The 14,171-nt window shown below is 31.5% G+C and overlaps 1 protein-coding gene across 4 annotated transcripts in view; it reads left to right on the forward strand.

Annotated features, from left to right (window-relative positions):
• LOC135126740 (monocarboxylate transporter 12-like) overlaps nt 1-14,171 on the forward strand; it is a 301,612-nt gene that overhangs the window by 231,018 nt on the left and 56,423 nt on the right. For 2 of the 4 annotated variants that reach the window (XM_064052859.1, XM_064052861.1), the window contains exon 1: nt 10,134-10,359. The exons of 1 other annotated variant lie outside the window; for it this stretch is intronic. The gene's annotated coding sequence lies outside the window, so the exon portion shown is untranslated. Of the gene's footprint in view, nt 1-10,133; nt 10,360-14,171 lie in introns of those variants that run through there. One more of the 4 variants, XM_064052860.1, reaches the window with a different exon arrangement.

Consider the following 14,171-nt stretch of genomic DNA (forward strand, 5'->3'; position numbering starts at 1 on the left):
AAACCACGGAAGAGAAGACTCTTCGGACCCTCGCCTTCTAATTTCCCGCGATCCTTATATAATTCAGCTCAGACCAGGAAACTGTCTTTTCCCCCTTGGTACATAATTACTATTATTTGCCATTTCCTAGAATCAACATCTGTAAATTTGTGTGTGTGTATTGTGTTGACCTGTTCCAGCAACATTAGCATTATCAAGAGAACCAACAACTTATATGGGATGTATCGGGCTTTAGTTCCGAATTTTTACCAGCAAAAGCTTTCATAAAATACAACCACAAATCTCCTGACAAACACAACGCTTTATAACAGAATTGTTGTGCCATAAAAATGATACGTAATTTTGCATAAATTTAAAGTAGTTACATTATAATATGGAAATTTGAAGTGATTATTCAGCTGTTGGTAAGCCATGTTCTATAAATTTTATAGAAACGTACTACGACAGAAGCTTGGAATTCTTCAACTTTCGTTTTCCTAACTCTTACTCCTCTGCTAAAAAATTGCGTTTGTGCACAATCGGTCGCCAATATACGGCTTTCCCAATTCTAAAAAGTTGGAAAATGAGCAACTGTTCGTGGATTTAGTTTTTTAACCGGTTGGAAAGTGTCCATTTTCCAGCCTATAAATTCCAGACAACTCGATTTTAAGTGGGATTTAATTATTATATTTACAGTGATTGTGAATAAATGTCAATCTAAAAAACGGCTGCTGACTTGCGCGTATTACGTTTTAAATTAGGACGTTTTAGTTTTATTTTCAAGCTATTTAAAGCTACTATGAATAAAATGGTATATAAACCTCGTCAGTTCTTACTGATTTGATTTGAAACATTTGTCAAATCTTTTTTGTTGAATTTTTGAACATACTGTAACGTTCATTCAAAAAGTATTTTAAATTATATAACGAGGAATACTTGTCCACAAAGAAGGAATAATATGGTTAATTCTTTACTATTTTAAAACCATTGCTATACAAAAGAAAATATTATGAAGGCGAATGCGTAGTTTCGGTGACAATTCTACAGTAATCGATCACAAATCTTACACGTTTTAATATTAAATGAACACTGTCAAAAGTAACTCAGGATCTATACGAATACATTTCACGTTAAAGTAATTTCGTGAAATTGCGTCAACATTTTTTACTGAAATTAAATTAATATAAGGTTCTCATTTAAATCTGGCATCTTGACTGGTCACGATTAAGGTTTAAATGCCACGTCAACCGAACGACGCTTAGGAACGCAAAGAAGATTGGCTAAAATTCTACGCAAAAAACGTTGATTCGTGCGTGATTTTTAATACCACGCTTTCATTTTGACATTCATGAGAGTTCAATGTGTTGGATTTCATAAAAAAATATTTTTGTTATCAGGACATCGATTTGACGCTCTTTTACAAAAACAATATATCGATTTAGTACCCAACACTAAGTAGTGAATTTAAATATGGTAAAATATCGAAAAGAAAAATTAAACTTTGAATGCCTATCAATGTCTTCTATTTTGGCTTGAAACATTTTTTAATTTTTTTTCTTTGTCCAATAATAATAATTAGTCCTTAACAATGTGTCATAGATTCAGCGGACTATTTTCTGATCAGCCTGTATAAACTCAGCTTATTAATAGATTTTTCTTATAATATAATCAGTCTGTGTGATCATTTTCCGATAACAATTTTCTTTTCCACAATAATTTATGAATATTGATATTAAAGAGAACGTTTACAAAAGGACGAATAACAATCACTGACTAAAATAGCGTTCTTTGTTTGTCCCCGAAAATCATCCTCCATTATTTCCCCTGATTTATCAGTACATTTGCAAACCCGTACTTTACGTAAAACAAGTCATAACTGTCAAATGTGGGGTGAATTTGCGCTGAAAATGCAGTTTCGCATCCCGACCACTTTCTCCGGCATATTTATGAGCAAAGCAACCCTATATGCCTACCCTCCACAATACAGGATATTGGAGTTGATATTGCACCAACAGATAGTGGAAACATTCAAACTGCTCTTTTGTACTGGCTGCACGTAGGGGAAACCGGGGCAATGTGTTATACCCAAATCAATTACAACTGAATCATTTGCAACTAATACTTCTATTCAGATGTCTTTCACGGTAAAAATTTATAATGTGGTTTTCTTCTTAAATAAAAGAAAATGTCTGAAACATTTGTTTGCCAATTTTGGAGCAAATATAAGCACAAACCAAAAACTACAAAGATTTGAGGTGCCAAAATTTTCTGTTATCATTTCTACTAAAATTCTGTTAGCTAAATAGTTTTGTTTTACTTTTAAAAATTATTTAATATGTTTTCATATCATTTATTTCACTTACGTAACTTACATACAATACACAGGTCGTAAAAAATCACAATTTTCCAAACATTCTACAGCATATGCAGAACTCTTGGTTTATAATTAATTTCAAAGAAAAGGGAAACATATTACTCGCCAACATGGTTGGAGATTTTTTTGTGTAGTTAGTGTTTCTGGAAAGAAACATTACAGTTCTATTTCTTTTGTTATTTTTGTATGATTTGAAATACCTGTATAATATTTAAATAAGAACATTCTGGTACATATTATTAAATGTACGATAACTCAAAAAAAATTAAAATTGTGTCAAGAGGATTGATATCGCTGTGTTGCTGTGTATTACATTATTTATTACTAATGTGACGGTTTCTATCTTGAGTTTTTTAAGTTTTGTTTTGCATTAATTATAATTATATATTAGAAAATCTCTTGATATCACAATAATGCTCTAGTGAAACGTTAGAAATTTTAACACAAGAAATCTGAAAGAAAATATGGCAATCTTCAGTATTACTACTTCATCCTAGTTTCCCCTACCTCACCGATTTTTATCACAACATAAAGATGGATGTTCTTTGCTCTCTAATCAACCAATCAGTATCGAAATGATAGTCACGCTTCATTTGAATATTTCATCCCACTAATAACCTGATGGCTAATAGAATGCCGTTTTATTACTCCACCTGACAGTGGAACAGATTATTGACTAGCTCCTGTGGTACATAGCGGCAAATCTTAATAAAACCGCTGCTGATATCAAACCGGATTTCGCTTGGATTACGTTATAAAAAAAAGAAAAGATGAAAAGGTGAGATAAGTGGTGTTAATAAACGTCGTGCCAGTACTTTCTGAATTCGAATTCGTCAATGTGGAACCGTCTACGTGGTGTGATCTATAAGTAAAAGTGAAAAGAAATCTGCTAAGTGACACTTGTAACATATTCCATTATGCGTTTGATTTGAATCTCTCCTGCTTCTATGTAACGTGAGCTTACTCATTAAATCAGCTATCACTCTTGATTTTTCAAACTGGTAAACTTAAACCCAACATAACACTTTGCGTCATTATTATGTTCTTGAGTATTTGTTTTATTCATACCGTGCGACAAACTCGTTTGTGCTTGTGCACATTTCTTCAAGAAAAACGGCTTTATTTCGTACAAAAATGTTCTCCTGCATGTAACTTAACTAACAAAAGAAAACATGAACGTAATACATGCATAGCATACCTAAGACATGAAATATTCACGTACTGGCTCACAAAAAGTCTGCAAGGGGTTTGTTAATGCAGGTCTTGCCTGCGTCTCTTGTTACATGAAACAGGAGGGAAATCGAAACTACAATTTTGACCTTTATATTTTTACGTGAATGAAAAGCGCTACCGAATGGCGCAAAACGCAGAAAATTAAGTTTCTTTATCATTTAAATTCGCGTAAAAGAACATAAATCTTACGACTGCCAACTTGCTTTGAACGAGTTTTGTTTGAAGTTTGGCTCCTCCTTCGCCGTTAAGATCGCGTTAAAGAATGGTGTTAATATTCACTTATTTTTTTAAAATGTTTGTTTTTTTAAACTGGTTCAACAAAGGTGGCGAATAAGTCTTGCTACATTTATAATTTTTGACACAATCATTTTTTAAAGTAAACACCAAATTTATTACACATGTTACAAAGTGTGGCGTTTTATGACTTCGTTCAGGTAGTTTTTTACAGTCTTACAGCGACCATGCATATATCAAACTTGTGAACTTTTATTAAGTTGTAATTGCAAAAATAAAAAAGTCAAACTACGTTACGAATAATTTTATTATACGCTTGATTGTCTGGTATTTACTGAAATTTTAATTGGGTAGTGTACGCTTTAATTAATGAACATGTATAAGTACACTAAATGTCACCTTAAAATGATAATAATTGCGTAAAACTGAAAAATAAATAAAAGTTGAAGTACGTTTTTATTTTATCTTGTCATTATCAGCAAATGAAATTTCAAAAAATGGTATTATTAAATCGCATATTTTTCTTTTTTCCACCACACGTTCGTTTTATGCTATATCGGCAACAATTTGGTTATAAATGTTTTTTATGGTCTTTTAATAGCTATGTACTCTTCTTCAGTTATTTCAATATCTTCAATATTTTGTACACTAGTGATTAATACCAAATTCAGATAATAAATTCACCTTAAGTTGTTTCGTTGTTCAAAAAGTATTCTTTTCAAATTATCATTGAACATTATCCAGGTTTTATCATTCTCTAGTTGTAATCACTATTCAGCATTCAGGCATCCAAATTCTGTTTTTATAGCGTCCATTAATCAGTATAGTCAGATTGTGATAGCTGAATTGTCATCACTTTCAGGCACATTTAGATGAAATGCTGAAATGTACTGAGTCTCTACTGTTATTAAGGATTCTCTTACAATAAAAAAATATTGATAGACGCATTCATGATTTTCGAAACTGCATATCGACAATTTGCCAGAGGTATACATTAGATAACAGTAATTCCTAGTTATCTTTCTTTTTTTTTTTTTTGTTTCGGATGATTTGTTGACAACTACTTCGGAAACTACAGATTAGTTATATAGTTGCTAAGACACACTTCTCGCCGAAATTTTAAGAATCCGCGAAAAATTGAAAGTTTGACCTAAAACTACAATTGTCAAGAAAATAGGACTCTATGTTGCGAGTGCGTTTTTTATGGCAGAACGTCCTTAAATCAAAATGCAAAATATGGAAGACAATAATGTTCTGGAGAGGGAAAGGCTATAAAATAAACGGACTTATTTCCCAGCTGCAAAAAATCTCTCCAGCTTTCAAAATTGAAATCAAATATTTGAACATGACAAATTTAAATACACAAAGAAAAAAGAGATATTTAAATTTTGATTGTCGAGAAACCAACCTGCTGCAGAGGACGTTATAACGAGAGTGGAATTTAAGTTCCTCGTCGTAGTTTGTCGCCCTTCCTTGATGATTTTAGACAATTGACAGGTACAACACATCCACCACAACTCTATACCCAAAAAACTTACCATATACTATAAGCTTTACCCACGTCTTCGCCAAACAACCAAATTGTACCTTTCACCTAGACCCGGGTCTTTACAATTTAATAAAAATTAAAATCATTGAGAACTTCATTAGAACCATATCTGGATAATTATCGGCATTACCAGGAAGGAAGGAAAGAAGTTTTAATTACGCCACACTCTATAAAAAAACTTAAACAATAAAAAATTACGTGATGTGAAATTGCGTTAGTTCAAGTTAGCGATTAGTTAGTGATTAAATCAAAATAAGTTTAAAAAAATACATCGTGGATCAAACGAATCCCATAAGTCTTCAAACAAAGCAGAAATGAAATAGAACCAACAGTCACAAATTACATGAAAATAATAATAATTCGAGAATAAATAATGTATAAATTAAACCTGTAAGAATTTCAAGGTCCTTTCAAATTGGATCGATGTTTAAGATTAGTTCAAATGCCATTAATGAACTGCTATATGTAAAATCTCGAGTAAAAATTTTATGAAGTGTGAACAATGTACTACATTACTAAAATAAAACCGTCCATAAGTTTAGATACATTGTTATAAAAAAATATTTGAGCCTAAATAAGTGAATTTCCTGACAGATTTTATGGGAACATTTCCATTATTGTTAGTTACTTCCCGAGCATAAACGAAGGAAGTATTGTAATCGAGTCCATCGGACGAATGGCCACTTTTATGTTTTCTCGAGGTTTCATGACCCCTACAGTACGAAAAAGCACTCTCCCGTTTTCGTATGTCTGTCTACCTGTCTGTCTGTCTGGTAATCTCCGAAAGTGCACGACCAGTTGTTGTCAAATTTTGTATGTGTATTAGAAATATCATGTAGATGGTTAAATGCTAACCAAAATTTGGCTAATCGTCCCCACGAAAAATTTGATGATGTCATTTCAATGAATGGCATTTTAAAATGATTTGAATGTTACAGAAAAATATACTCATATACTTGTAGTGAGATGACATCATCACAATTTTTTTATTTGTCCAATTAAGAACGAGTTACCCCATTTTCTTGAAATTGTGAAGAATATGCACATCTTTATATAATAATGATTAAATAAAAATGATAATATTCAAAACATTTTGTTCGATTGTGGTTTAATTAATAATTTTAGTCCTGTTTTGAAAAGACAAACTCATTCAAATCAAACTAATTTCTACGTGACAATCTTTCGATGTATAAACATAAATAAACACTTGAGCTTCAGACTGCTATTACCTAGTACTGAAGGACAAAGGATGTTATTTATGCATCTGGTTTTTACTTTACTGGATTTGCAAAGTGTTTAATCACACCGAACAGAGCTGGATTTGTCGGATTATGCTTGTAGCCTTCGACCAATTTTTTATTGATCAAATTAAGAACCTCATTTTCTAGAAAATGTGAAAATACCCAGGTATTTATTTAATTATGATGAAATAAGGATAATAATAAACATATTCAAAACATTTTATTCCATTGTGGCCATTAGTCTTCTGTTTTGAGCAAACAACTCATTCAAATTATACAAAAGTGTACATCACATTCTTTCAATGTATAAACATAAACAATCGAAGTTAAGCATGTACACCGATGATAATACACTCTTTTCCGTTGGTTATTTGCTTTTAATACATTTCATATTATCTGTATAACTGCGGACGGCACCTCCTTGGAATTTGCACCACCGCGACACAGCGGGTTCGAGGTGTCATTTACACCACTGGTTTTTACTATACTTATAAAGGATTGTACTTCAAGGGCGAAGGAAGTTCTGTCGAAATAATCTTGGACCAATTATTTTTTAATTGTAGTGAAACCATGAACAGTTAAAAATCTAAAGATGAACTGTAAATTTATAACCAATAAAACAAAAATAACACATGTTGACAACAGTTTCAGAATTTGTCAGATTAGAAAATGGCTAATTAACTGGTTTTACACTAATTACACACGTTGAAGAGGGACCATGGTGTCGAATGCAATTCTTTTTTGTTTAAACAATAGCCTATTTTCTCTGTTTGCACTGAGGTAGTTTTCACTAAAACAGCAAAATAACAGTGGCGTCAAGATCCTTTTAAAAACTACCTGCACTGTTTTGACATAATACTTAGAACTACTAATCGAAAGGGTGACTTTCTGCCAATCTTCTTAACACCCCAACCATGGGTGATTCCATAGGTTAATGAATGATTTTTTTAATTTTTTAAATGTTGTGGCGGCATTATTATTGTTTTCCGCACGAAATTTAATTTTTCGAATCAGGACACCACAATATTTTTTAGCGAAAATCTGAAAACTGGTAAAAAGTCCTTTACTAATGCCATCAATTAGCTTAGATTTTTTTCAGCATTTACAGGTTAATTCAGTTTTATAGATATGCATAGAAAAAAAGTTCTGTATAAAAGATCTTAAATATCCATTAAAAATCAAAAACAATTGTGTTTGGTTTTCTATATTCGTCAGTAATTCAAAAACTGTGCTGCTTTAGACGATGGAAAAATTAGATTTATTATTCATAAATCTACAAAATTAGCTTTATTAAACTACCCACAATTAAACCAATGTCAGAAAACAGTTACTAGACTTATAATTGCACGTTAAGATAACCATAAGAGAAATCGCAAATGGACTTCTCATCAATAAGAATGCCGACCTTCTCTACAAAAAAATCCATTAAACTAAACGAGAATCAAGGGATAGGATACAGAAGAAATTCAAACGCAGCGCAGTAGGTCTAGAGATTTTAAAGTGTGACTTTTGTTCGAGAAATACATCATTTCAAGTTTCATTATCGTTGTACGAAACTTGTTAGGAAATGTGTTAATTCTGTAAACAAGTATTATGAACAATAGAAAAAAATACTTCATTTTATACCCAGTTAGTTTTACTATAGTTACTTAGTAAGCAGTAAAACAACACATGTACAATGACAAAAACAACCCTACTCGATAAGTTATAAGCTTTTTTTTTACATACAATAATTATAAGAGTTCATAAAAGGGTTCGATATTGAAAAATTACTCCTTTTCTGTAGATTTATATTTTAAGATATACCTACTCCTATCTTAATAAATTATTTCTTAGTTATACATTCTAAAATTGTTTCCCCTCATGCGTGGTACTCCGTTTGTAAATTATTACAAACGTTACTTGTATTTGTTTAAGTGAAAGTCTGATAGATAGTATTATTTATAGATATTTATTCCTTCGTATTTAAAACCTTAGTATTTCACCATTTTAAGAGATGACATTCTATACATAAAACTTTTCATTTCCAGTGGCTTTAAAATATTGTAAATTTTGTAATATTTATTGTCTTTATGCCAAAACAATTTAATTTTCCAATGTTATTTTTCTCTTCACCTTTAGTTTGTTTATACAAACAAATTAAAAAAAAAAAGTTCTTTGTTGAAGGGATCAGCACAAGGCGTTCTTATACGATGTAAGATAAATTTTTGAAATTTTTGTATAAAGTTTGTTTTATCAATCAATCAAATTACTTCAAAATTACACGTGTAGAGAAAGCAAATCATTCTGGGACAAAGAATCTAAGAAGTGATTTTTTGGAAAATCATAAAATTTATCAACATTTCCAATTTTACTAAAAAATGAAGAAAAAAGGTTCGTTCATTTTTATTAATAATTTTTATAATTTATCAGAAAATTACCATTTTTCTGATAATGTATCGCCGTATTTTTTGAATAAGGACGGTAAGAAAAGTTCTTTTAACCGTGCTTAACTTTGTGGACTTGTAAACTGGTAATAATTTCTTTAGTTATGTATAAATAATTTTACAAAAAAAAGAACAATAAATCGGTTCATTTTTTGAAATATATTAACAACTGTCCAAAGGGGTTAAATGAACAATGCCAAAATTTTAAAGAAGTCAACTACGTAGTTTTTGAAATAAACCGTAAAATTTATAATAAAATAACAGGTAAATAATCTTGCATCTCGCATTGTACATATATGTCAAATAATCTTTATTTACTTATATAAAAATTTTAGATAACATATGTATTTTAAGAAGGGATAAATAAGCGATCATCTGCTTTTTGGTATTCTACATGTTGTGAATTCATAGTTAATTATAAGAGATTTATAGGAGAAACAGTTGGTGAAATATTTTTTATTCAGTTTTGAACAATTTTCAGAACAGAAGAATAATATTAGTCACTCATGTGTGTAACTGATTTCAGGTTAATTCTTTCCGGCAGTCTCAGGTACAATTACATTTTAATCTTAAAACATTATAATTTAGTGTCACTGGTTTGTTTTAGGTATTTATTAAATACATAACTGCCACAGTGTCAAAAAATGCATTTAGTGGTGATTTCAATGAAGACAGAATCAAGTTTGTTAAGTTGAGCTTTCAAAGGTTCATAACAACTATGAAGATATCCACAACGCAAATTTCAACTATCTGCCAATTTTGTCCAGTTCAGCCTTTATTTTTATTGTTCTGCTAATTTAAAACCCCATAAAGCCTCCCCAAGATACCCATGAACCCGTAAGATTCGCGTGCATTTCTGATCGAACCTCGTAAACGTCCGTCGGTCTTCAGCACCGCTCGTAAATCCCTGTCCTCAGCAGCAGGAATTTATGCGGCCATATTTCAGGAATATCCAAAAGGCCTTTGTCTTCCGGGGCCGTTTTGTATCCCTCCATTTGAATATTGCGAGTTTATCCCTTGTTATTGGCATTTTGCAAGTCGGAATGTCGCGTTTGTTGGCCCCCATCTGAGTCCCAGAGCGCGAGTCCGCGCTCAGAACTGCGACCAGTCGGTTCAGTCTTCCAACGACTTCCGCGGCGGCATTTCGCGACAGCAGGACATCGATCTCTTGCAAACGCCACCACGTGTTCGACTCCTCGATGGAGAGCCGAGTGATAAGCCGTTTTTGATAACCCGGTGCTTCGAGTTCTGGGAGCAGGTGATCACGTTTCGTTGTGGAAGGATGTTGACGGAGGCTGTGGTGTGGAATTTCGATTGCCTAAGGTTAAGACGAAAAAAATAGATCAAATGTTACTTACATGTCGGAGGCTCCGGGCGAGCCTGTAAAATAATGCTGATAAATTTCTCAATCGCTCCAAGTTGCCTAATTGATAATAAACGGGGGGTTTTTTTCGCGGAATACGATAAGTTGCACAAGCAAAATCGAAATTTTCGCAAATTTCTTAATCGACGCTTTCTCAACGCTAAATTGAAAATACGTGTCCAAGAGTAAAACTGACACCTTGGCGTGTTTCTTCAAGTGGCAATTTATTAAAGAAAGAATATTGACGGAAACTCTTAAATCGGCTCCCACACTATCACTATGTGAGAGATAAAACAAAATAAATTCGTATGAGGCTTATGAAAGCGTATCGTGCATCTTGCCAATATTTCTTTGTCATAGTATGTTAATGGGTGGATTTTGATTAATCCTGTGGAACAATGTTACTACCAAAAAAGTTTATTAAAACCAACTCGGTTCTGGTGAAAGCAGAAAATGAATTTTACCTCATTTAAAATAGCATTACTTTGTTTTTGCCTACTCAGGCCGATTTGGTCGTCGGATGTATTAAGGTAATCAATTTTGTGGAGAAAGATGTTGATGTGATCTTTCGTTTGGGGCTTCTGCTTATTTTATGGCTTCTTTTTTTATACGAAAACACTCGGACTATAATGAAATTTCATTCTTATTACTATGTATCAAGGCTTATCATATTTTTCTTGAATTATTATAAACTTAACAAATCTGAATTTCGAGATATTTAATAGCTTTATACGTGTGTGTCAAAATTAATCTTATATTTATTAAACAACTAAAAATGTTATTTATTAAAGAACACAGATATTTACAGTTACCAAACTTTTATCTCTATAAACGAACAAATCTTGCAAATATTCACGTGTTTACTTGTGTGAAATCTATTCGACCGTCCGTAAAAAACTTATCTATTCTTCACCCTTTGTTTTGCACATTTCCTCTCAAAAATAACAATTTTTCAGTATTTCTGTAATAAACCATGAAATTGTTATTACGGGTTTAGTGACTTTTAAATAAAGTGCTGCTTCATAATTTTGACTAATTGTGAAATAATTGAAATTAATGATATCCACTTGTTTTCTTGATTGTCAATTTCACAGTTTGTCTATATTTAAGCATTTACCAGCAAAAAAGATGTATGAAGGAATTAACACAATTTTTATAATTATCGCAAATCGAATCCATTAAAGTTCATATTTAACCAGTTTTAAGTATAAACTAATAAGCTGCTACGTTGTGGAAGTATGTATAGTTGTTTGAAATGGAAACTAGTAACGAAAGTTATTTTATAACATTGTAAAACCGCTACAAATATCTTTTTTTGTTAAATTATCTCTACGTTCTTTTAAAAAAGTATAAAACAGCATTAAAAATAACAATAATAAACGTAAACTGTCTACAGAGTACGTTAAACATATCATGCAATATTGACCATTATTAGACATATGTATGCTCAAACGCAATGCTCTGTTGTTTTAACTATACCAAAATATGTGTTTTGGCTTTTTGTTTTACTGCCCCGACTGTGAAACTATATAACTTCATAAACGTAACTAAAAGCTCAATTTCAAATTATCGGATTAACACACATTGGCGACTTGTATTATGCTAAGTCTGATCGGTGTTGCTATGTGGCAAATTCAGTTTCCGTCGACACAAGATTAATTTTAAATTGGGCCTTAATTTTGCAGTGCTTGATGCCAATATTATGAAGAATATTTCGAGAAAGACCACTCTTTATAAACGAAGTCCTTTGAAAACTCTACCTGTCCAATTTTCTAGTTTTAAGTTTTAAATAAAGTAAAGTCTAGTGCACACCCAACCACAGGCACTTAATTTTTATGGTTTATTTCAGAAAATTTGGTTTTTATAAAATATAGTCTACAATGACAAAACAGTATGTTCATGTGGTAAAATTTTATTTAAGAATTTAATTTACCAAAAACCTTGCACAAAATATTGAATATGCGATACATACATGTGATACCAAATTTCTAATGTTGATTAAGAAAAAAATGGCCATCAGACTGCCGACGGTAGACAAACGACAAACATAGAAATACGGAAATAGAGGACCTACTTTTCCAAATTCCAAGAGCCGTGAAATATCGTAAAAACCTCGCAGCTGGAAAGGTACCAGATGCACTATTAGACATATTATAAAAATTTTTAAGGATAAATTCATAAAAGCAGTTAGAGTAGCATAAAGTAAGTAAAAGTATGTATTTGTATGTATTTGTATGTATTTGTATATGTATTTCATTGCTTTTGAACCACTGTGTAAAAAATATACTTATATATATTTTTTAATTGTCCATTCACACACGAATTTCTAATAAGGTGGAAGAAGTTAAATTTAGTGTTTTGAATGTCAAAGTCGCAGTGCGGACTCTGCATTTGCTGGTCAAAATAATCCTCACAGATGCGTTTCAGTAAATGAATAAAAACGTTTTTACCTCCAAGAGTAGGTAAAGTTCTTTCGCAATGCATGCAAGTTATGTGAGTAATAATACAAAAATGATTTTTACAACTTCCAAATTTATTTAAAAACAAATTAAGTAATGTAGCTCATTACCTAGCTCGAATGAGTGCGGTAACTGTAATCTACACACAGCGTGTTATTGAAAAGTACGTATAAAATAAAATCGGCAATCGGTCTCAAAGTATGGATGCTAAAAGTTAAAAAAAGTTCAGGTAAAAGTGTTCTCCTTTTAGAGATAAAAATTATTAAAATTTTTATTCAAATTCGTTGTAGCCTCTGAAAAAAAGATCATCTTTCGTTTCTATAGCAACAGTTAGTCTTGACAAAAGTTTTATTGTTACAGTTGCTACAATTTACTAAAATAAATTAATTTTACCTATTTATCCTTCAGTGGCGTTTAAAAAGGTTGGATAAGGGTTAATTTTCCCCTTATAATTTTGATAACACAAAATAAGTTTTTCAGATTTCTTAGACTTCGCGAAGAACTGTCCATTTTGTTGTACGTACCTTTCAATAACACCCTGTATATACCTAGTCCACAATCGGAAGTAAATAGTTTAATATTATTATTGTTTAAAAAATAATTTCTACTTTTTCTTCTAGTAATACTCCCAATTAACAATTTAAATTGTAGAAGTAAATAACAATCGTTTTCTGTTTATTTAACCTAGACAGGTTGTCATCTTTTACAGTTTGCATGTATTTAACAAAGACAGTAATTAATTCTCTCCAACAAGATAACCCGTTGCGAAAACCAAACATTGCAAAAGTTGATTAGATTAATGGAGCCAGCACTGTACCAGCTTATTTTCCCAAACATGAATAACACATCGTTAAAGATTTAATAAAAATACGGGCGTGTTCGAGTACGTTTTATACATATTTAAATTTTTTACTTATGATTCTAGATTTATTAGGAACACCGTTCAATTTTACACTCCAAACAACACATTTTCTTTCCCAATACAAAATCTTCGCACATTCTTCATCAACTTCGACTAGTATAGGAATCATCCGATCATAAATCACGCTGTGCTGAATACGAAGCCATACAACAATATGCTTTTAAGCACTCAATTTTACATATTCACTTTAATTCAGTTTCTTAATAAATCAAAAATTTCACCTTGATGAACAAGTTTGTAAAAAATAACTGTAGGTTATTTTTACGAGAAATTAATATCGTCAGAACACTACAGAACAAAACTTAATGTTGTTATTTATGCGCATAAATTTTTAACCTTTGTCGTTGGCCATTAGTCATGGTGAAGGTGCTACATCTATTTTCCCGATCTA

Source organism: Zophobas morio, unplaced genomic scaffold (assembly GCF_036711695.1).
Source record: "Zophobas morio isolate AGI-343-1 ecotype UQ-CSIRO unplaced genomic scaffold, CSIRO_AGI_Zmor_V1 ptg000011l, whole genome shotgun sequence".
In the NCBI taxonomy this organism is placed as follows: Eukaryota; Metazoa; Arthropoda; class Insecta; order Coleoptera; family Tenebrionidae; genus Zophobas; species Zophobas morio.